Source organism: Galeopterus variegatus, unplaced genomic scaffold (assembly GCF_000696425.1).
Source record: "Galeopterus variegatus unplaced genomic scaffold, G_variegatus-3.0.2 Scaffold19658, whole genome shotgun sequence".
NCBI classification, from domain to species: Eukaryota; Metazoa; Chordata; class Mammalia; order Dermoptera; family Cynocephalidae; genus Galeopterus; species Galeopterus variegatus.
In genome coordinates this window covers 4,046-12,269 of record NW_007745769.1, presented here as the reverse complement: position 1 = coordinate 12,269, position 8,224 = coordinate 4,046, and the positions used below count along the sequence as shown (strand labels likewise).

At 35.3% G+C, this 8,224-nt stretch overlaps 1 pseudogene; it reads left to right on the top strand.

The window, feature by feature from the left end:
• The window catches only part of LOC103583103, a 2,214-nt pseudogene extending 1,904 nt beyond the window's left edge, over positions 1-310 (top strand).
• Positions 311-8,224: the final 7,914 nt, after the last annotated feature.

Sequence of the window (8,224 nt, the reverse complement as noted above, 5' to 3'; positions counted from 1 at the left end):
GATTTTATTATCTCCAATGGAATGAATGAGAGAAATGGGACTTTGACATTTAAAGTAGTAAGTAATCAAGTACTCATTCTAACACTCCAAAAGGAGTTGGAAACTTAGTGAATTTTGTAAGTATTGAGGTGGTGTAAGTAGAGGTACCTGCATACAAATCGGGTGGATCAAAGCAAATAAGGAAATCTACATTCATCAGTGAATTATAATTAAAACATATTTTAATGTTAATTTTATTAAAATCTTTGGGTTTAGGGACCAAACCTCAAAGCAGTGCATGCCCTGTGGTAGTAGAGAAGTTGAAATCTAAAATTGAAATGTTTTAAAATTTCTGATAGAATATTCACATATGCATCCTCTAGAGGCATTGTAGATTGTACATCAAAACAATCAGTTTTGTAGAATTTGATTTATAGTGGTTCCTGGGGGTCAACACTTCTGATTTCCCATTGAAAAAGATAAGAATAACTGTGAAGAGAGAGCAAGAATTAATAACTCAGAATACTGAAAACATACTAGTATTCTACCTATCAGACAGAACTTAAAAATGTTTCCCCTAAAACTTAAGGAACTGAATAGAAAATGTAAGTGTTCTTCAGCCCTACCTACCTAAAATTGATAAGTAAATGACTAGTCATTGGATCCAGAACTAAAGACCTTTCCTGCTAAAGTGAGAAATAAAACATAGCAACAACACCCCCCCTCCAAAATCCCACAACATGATGTTGTCTAAAAATATACAGATAAACAAACCAACGAGCAAAACATATTGTGGTTGCACAAGAATGTTTCAGACATTGTATTTATAATTTGCAAAATTTGGTAGCACCCTCAGTAGGTAAATTGAATAAATAAACTCTAGTTCATCCAAACAATAGAATATTATTCAGCACTAAAAATGAATGAGCTATTAAGCAATTTAAACACACAAAATTTACCTCCATATTACTAAATAAAAAGAGCTGCTCTAAAAAGTACACATAGATACTATATAATTCCAACTACACGAGATTCTGAAAAAAGAAATACTATGGAGACAGTACAAAGATCAGCAACTGCCATGGAGAGGGGGAAGGAGGAATGAAGAGGTAGAATACAGATGATTTTAAGGACATCGAACTGTTCAGAATGATACTACAATGGTAGATACGTGTTATTATACATTTGCCGAAACCTCAGAGAATGTTTATCACCAAGATTGAAGCCTCTTCTAAACTATACACTGTGGGTGATAATAATGAGTCAATGTAGGTTCACTGATTGTAAAAAAATGTACCACTGTGGTGCAGGATATTGATCATGGGGGAGGTTGTGTTTTTGTGGAGTTGGGGGTATACGGGAACTCTGCATTTTTGATCAATTTTGGTGTGAATCTAAAATGTCCCCAAATTATGTTTGTTCATTAGTAAAATAAGATGTGGTGATAAATAAAGCAAATCATGAAAAAAACTCTAAAAGAAGAAACTTTTGAGAGATTTCCTTGAGAAACCAAAAACGAAAAAAAAAAAAAAAAAAGTATGAAATTCCTGTTCTGCATGTTTGATAATGTCAAAAATGATCTCTTAAGAGCAAATATAATGGTGATGGGATTGGGTAATAAGATAATACAAAAAGGAAGATAATGAAAATACTGAAAGACTTTTAGAATATGCAGATACAATACGACTGTTGCAATGATTCTGGAGGATCAAAAGAAGGATAAAAGAAGGGTAAAGTGCGAAAAAATTATAAGGGAGATTAAAAATAAGTAGAGCTTTTACATCAGGTAAGAAGGAAGCAAGTGGTGGATTAACAAGAACAAAGGTATAGATATTTGGGAAGGATAAGTACTGTTCTACTCAGCTGAGAGTTCATAATAGTATATTGTATGTTTCTAAATAGCTAGAAAAGCGGATCTTAACCATAATTACCACAAAGAAAAGATAAATGATTAGGGGATAAATATGCTGTTTATCATAAATGAATCATTGTACAATATGTGCACATAATGAAACAACACACCATACCCCAAAAATATGTACAATTAAATTTTAAAATGAAATAAAATTTTAAAAAGATAAAAATAAAAAATATAAACTTTATTTTTCAACATAAGCTTTATCAAGTTCATGACACTTTTTAAAGCACCGATACCAGCCATTTAGTCCATCCCTGAAGATCTAGAGGTCCTGGGAATTGAACCATGCCCATGCGGTCTTTTTTACATTACTAAATGAAGAAAATGGGTGTCCTGTATAGATTTTTTTAAGATTAGGAAGCAAAAAGAAGTCAGAAGCAGCCAAATCATGCATGTAAGATGGATGCTTAATGATGTTCCATCGGAGCTCTCACAAAGTTGCCCTTCTTTGATATGAGGAATGAGTAGGGGCTTGTTGTGGTGGAAACGCTCTGGTGAAGCTTTCCCAGGCATTTTCCTGCTAAAGACTTTGGGCCTTCACATTTCAGTTCAACTCATACATTAGAGCTGCAGTGATTTGAATATGCTCTCTCATGCAGGTGGTCCTATGGAGATGTGGGGATGTGACATGCTGGGTGTGTTGTGTTGGCTGGGAATTTAAGCCCTTGAGTTAGAAAGACCTATTGGCAATAGTCTTGCTGTGTAATTTGGAACATAATCTGCATGAAGTTTCTAGTTTAATTTGTAGTAAATATATATCTTATACGTGGTGGTAGTAGTTTCTGTTGTCATTAGCCTTTTTGATAATTTAAGAACCTTGTCCAGAGAAGTTAAGGATATTGGCTAAGTAAGAAGTTGTGTCCAGGCCCTCTGACTCTGGCTGTCCGATTTTTAAACACCCTGCTGCTTTACCTGTCCATTAGCAGCAGGGGCAGTTCTGTTCTTAATAGTAACTTTGTAAAAGAAGTGCAGATATTTGTTTCCCTCCCAACCTGGAGCCACCTACTGATGAGGATAGTGGGATGGAGATATTATTGATTTTTTTCTGTGAAAGTGACTATGTGCTTGACTGGAACTTCTTTCCAGAGGAGCAAAGCTGTGTCCTCACTTCACTTTTTCCTCAGCAGAAATGAAGAAGTTTGGAAGATCCTGGTTTGCTCTTTCCAGGGGCCTGGCTCCATTCTTGAATATCTTCAAGCTCTGCCAGTGGTAGCACGCCTTTGGGTGTGCAAGTTCTTTCTGATTGGTTTCCCAAGCTCTGTTAGCATTGCATGTCCCCCAATTCTTAGTCTTTAACATTTTGCTTTTGCTAGGATTTAGTTTCATCCCCCACATTGTGTATTCTATGATAAATTTATAAGATAATATGCGTATAACGACTTCACTGCACAACAATTACACATAATACATAAGATGGGCAGGACACAATATCACTTAAACATTTATTTCTTTTCAGCTGAAAAAGATTTGTTAGTGTATAAAGAATTTCTTGAGCCTCCTTTTTTGCTTAGAATTAGTTATTTCTAAGATGCTGCTTGGGACCTGTGCAAATATGCTTTCCTCAGGCTCTCCCTTCTCCACCCAAATAAACAAGCTATAATTGAGTTCGACTCTGAATTCCACATGAGAGGTTTCACATGAGAACCTTTATGCACATTGAAAGTAGGCTTCTGACATGTCATGCTCTCCAGAATGCCACCTTTGCTGAGGTCCTTGCCCCATGTGCCTTACACAAGTGGGTACATACTTGTACAAAGACTGGCCTTAGAATTTTTGGTTTCTGAACCAGAAATGGTCATATAATCTCACTTTTGGTTTGGGAATAATTATTTCTCCCTTCTTGAGCTAAATTTGCTCATCTGCTCTTTGAAGTTTATTGCAAACAAACTCTGTCATGGCAGTTGTGTGAACCATATAGACAGATAACATTTTGTTCCTGCTCAGACTAGGTGTGATTCTGTATTTAACGCAATTGATTTCAAACTTTGAAAAGCCCCAAGTGTTATAGAGAGGGTAAATGTTAATTATTTTTATTATTTCAAAATAATTATTTTAATAATATTTATTAAGTTATATATTTATTATTTATTTAGTACCAATTAAAAAAAATTATTTAGTTATTTTAGTTAAGCGGAAGTGAAGAGAGCTGGCCAATTAGCTCAGCTGATTCGAGTGAGGTGTTGATAACACCAAGGTCCAGGGTTCAATCCCTGTACCAGCCAGCTGCCAAAAAAAAAAAAAAAAAAAAAAGAAGAAGAAAAAGAAAAAGAAAAAAGAGAAAGAGTAAGTAAAGAAACTTATCTATAGTCATAGTGGGAGATGCATTTTTCCTAAGCTCACTTTTGCATCTCATAAGTAAGGTGACTTTTACAGCTTTGTTGATGACTTGAACAAGTGTAAATATTAATATAATTCACTTTCACTATAGAAAATAACCTGATTAGCATGATAAATTATATGGTTGGCCTTCCTATACAAGATTTAGGATTAATTACTTTAAAATATAGGAAGAAAGCTGATTAAATAAATGAGTTTATTTCTACATTGCTCACTCCAATTCACACTATACTTAGTCAATATTTCTCATGCTGATGTGTCATTTATTTCAACCAAGCCTGTTGAACCTTAACTGCATTAAACCATGGAAAATACCAATAACATCTCCGACTTTATACTGTTGGGACTTTCACCAAACAAGAACATTAAAAAGTGTGCTTTCTATTACCCTTATTGTGTTACATACCTATTTGAATGGGAAACATACTCATAATTATATCAATCAATGCACTTAGCTAATTGACAAACCCATGTATTTCTTTCTTAACCACCTGGCTCTCTCAGACCTATGCTGTACCTCAATAGTGACAACCAATTTAGTCACCAGTTAGATGGCAGAAAGCATAATTTCATACACAGCTTCTTGCCTTGCACTTCTTTGGGGGGATGGATATCTTTCTCCTTGCAAGGATGGCCTATGACTGCTGTGTGGTCATATGCAAGCCCCCTGAACTGCACAGTTATTATGAGCAGGCAGGGGTGTAATGCTGTGGTCACAGCTTGCTGTGCTAGGGCATTTCTGCACTCCTTTGTCCAGTGCCTCCTCACTATTAATTTACCCTTCTGTGTGTTCAATTTGAAATTTAGAATCAACCCTGTAGAGAGCCACAGTGAAGCTCTTTCCACATAACAGTTGTGCAAAACGCATAGTTGGGTGAGTGAATCCAAACTCTCCAAAGATGCTCTTAGTCAAATAAATCCCATCAAAGAATTGCTCACATATTTTTCTACTCACATATTTTTCAAAAGGGTCTCTGAAGACTGTCAAAATATCTTTCCTCAAATATGAGGAATGTTTTCTTCTTACTATTCTTCAAACTGAGTTAATATTTGAAGGCGTTTTGTCAATAAAAAATTTTCTCACATTGTGACATTGTGCTAAATCATTAGTTGAATATGTCATTTGGTTAAACTTTTTTTTACATTTGGAATTGGATTTTTAAATTTGCATTTGGGATTCATTAATATATATTTCAACATAATTTTTGTTGATATTCCATTCTCTCTCTTCTTCCCTTCCACTCTATTCTTAATAAAGAATATGTATGCTAACAGATCCCGTGGTGACTTACTTCTCAGAGCAACATGGTAACATGGTGATTTTCTGCCATTCTATGTGTTCTCTTCAGTAAGTACAATATAGTTCATAAACACAGAAAGACCCCTGATTATTTGGTCAAAAATCTAAATCTATAGGATAAAAAAACAGGTAATTAGTTTCTGAATAGAGTTTACACATGAGGTAGTATTTTCCAATAACTGGTTTTTACTGATGTTGTTGCCTTCTACACTTTGAGGTCAAGTCATGAGGGCTGGTTTGTCTTCTCCAGGTTTAGCCTTCTGTGCCTGCTGGTCGCTCTTCCTCCAAGATCTTTCAGTGCATTAAAAGTTCTCGGCCTGCCCTTGAGCAAATAAAATTCTTCATTACCTCTTAGGCCAGAACTTAGCAAACTCTAATTTTCCTGAGAGGGATTGAAGGTATTGTTTTCACATCCAAAGTGCAGTCTTTATTCTTCCTTAGTGGGCTTGTCATACACAGTTAAGTAAAATTTACCTTTAAATGAGGTACTTCTGACATAGTTAAAGATACAAGCTTAGTTTATCCAATTATATCCTGGCTGGAAAGGTGACCAACTAATATTAAATCTATGTAAATGACTATTTTGCCATCTAAAATAAATGAACACATTATACTATCTACAGAGACAAGATGGACTCAAAAATTGATGCTGTCTTCAAATATGTTTGTGTTGTTTATATTTGTAGTTAGAATGGAAAGTTTAACCCACAGTCTCTATAAAAGAATAGTTGTAATATTTTAAAAACTCAACCCATTATAAAACATTTCTTCTAACTCCTATAATTCTAAGAATGTTCCTAACTTCCCCCTTATAATTCATATCTCAGCCTGCATTTCCTAGAGAGCAGAGTCTGAGACAAAAATTATGTTCTAACACAATTTATTCAGAAATTCCAGGGAAATGTGTGTGAGGAAAAATGGAAGGGAAGCAGAGGTGGAAGGAGATCCAGTACAAAGGAAGGTGTTAGAGCTCCAGCTTCAGCTTGACATCAACACAGCTTCTTGACTGTGACTCAAGAGGAATGTTTAGAAAGGCAGGTAGAAAAATATTGCACATTGAAACCATCTGTGGAAAGGTTAAAATGAAAGAGGATTTATCTGCATGGGTCTCTCCTGTCTCTTGATTTTCCTTGCTCAATATTCACTCCACGGGGATAACTCCGTGTCCTTCAGGTTTGCATCATTTGGTCTTTGCAAGGATTCTGGGCTGATTATTAGGCCTTACACTCAGCTTAACATAAACACAGCCACGTTGACCATTCCCTCACCCTGTCCTTCTATTCCTCCCTTTTCCTCAAGGCTGGTGCATTATGATAAGAACATAGGGTACAAAACAAGATCTTGTAAAAAACAAAAAACCCCAGAAAGCCGTTAGTGCTCAGAACAGCTGCCCACCCCCTTCTCAGAACTTAGGCTTTTCCCTATAACTCCCTCCTTCCCAAATTCAAACTAGTCTGTACAGGAGCGGAACACTGATCTTTCAGTTTCTCCTCCAGGTTTGCTGGAGTAAACTCCCTTGCTTAATAACATTTGGCTCAGAGACCTTTAGTCTGTGTGTCTCGCTGACCTAACACTGGTGACCCCAAATTCCACAGCTACGTGTTTTGTCCAAGTTTATAAGTCGTGGGAAAATACCTAAACTCCGTGAATGCTCTTGTATGCTGTGCTGAGTGTGTGTTCTTCGGGTCTCATCAGCGGACATTGGACATGCTTGTGAAGTACTTGCTCTGTCCTGTGGACTGAGATGCTATAGCTGTACACACAAGAGTAGATACTACTATATCTTGTCAGAATGAGAGAGACACTCTATTATGTATTATTGAAATTCCGCTTTCTTCACAGACAAATATTGAGATTCCCCAGGAAGTGTGAATGAAAAAGGGGTATAAATCAAGCACAAAGCAGCAAAGTTGGGAAGAAAGGGCTGCCTGTATCCAGAAATTGAATAGATGATTGATTGGCAGGGAAATAAACTAGTTTTAAAAGTGTAAGAAGAGAAAAAGTTGTGAGAAGAAAAAATTTGTGTGATAATGAAGCAAATTTAGAGTCAGTAAAGAATAAAGATTTCCAGGAAGAGAAACTCCATGTTTCTCAGTGACCAGTAATTTAAAAATACATACGGTTTAGCTTATGTAAAATATACACTTATAAAAAAGTAATTGCATGTGGCAAAATTTTAGAATTTATAGATAAAAGTTAACAATCATCAGTGTGGAGGAAAGATGATAAATACATGATTATTATCAGATCCTTTATAAAAAAAATTGTACTCTTTAAATAATGAAATCTCAATTTTCTCTCTGTTAGAAGGTGTAGCTCAAAAACACCATCAAGTTTTTTCTAAATTTTCTGATAAATATTATTTTAAGATTATTTTAAACTTGAATTTAGATAGCAAGTGAAAAATCTTATACTTTGGAAAAAAATCATGTATCTTGAGAAATTTGTATATTTTTTTCTTTTTTGTAGCAAAACCAGTTTGGGTTTACTCAATGGTTATATTTAATGTCAAACTAGTTAACCTAGCATGAGTTCAACCTCCATGACTTGTCAAGAAAGAAAATGTAGTGACCTCAGAAGCATATTGAACTTGAGGGAAGTTATTTATGTTATCTTGGCGAAAATAATCGGTAAAAAAGTGAAAGAGGAAAATAGTTTAAATAATATGAGAGAGTCTTACCTGTTCAATA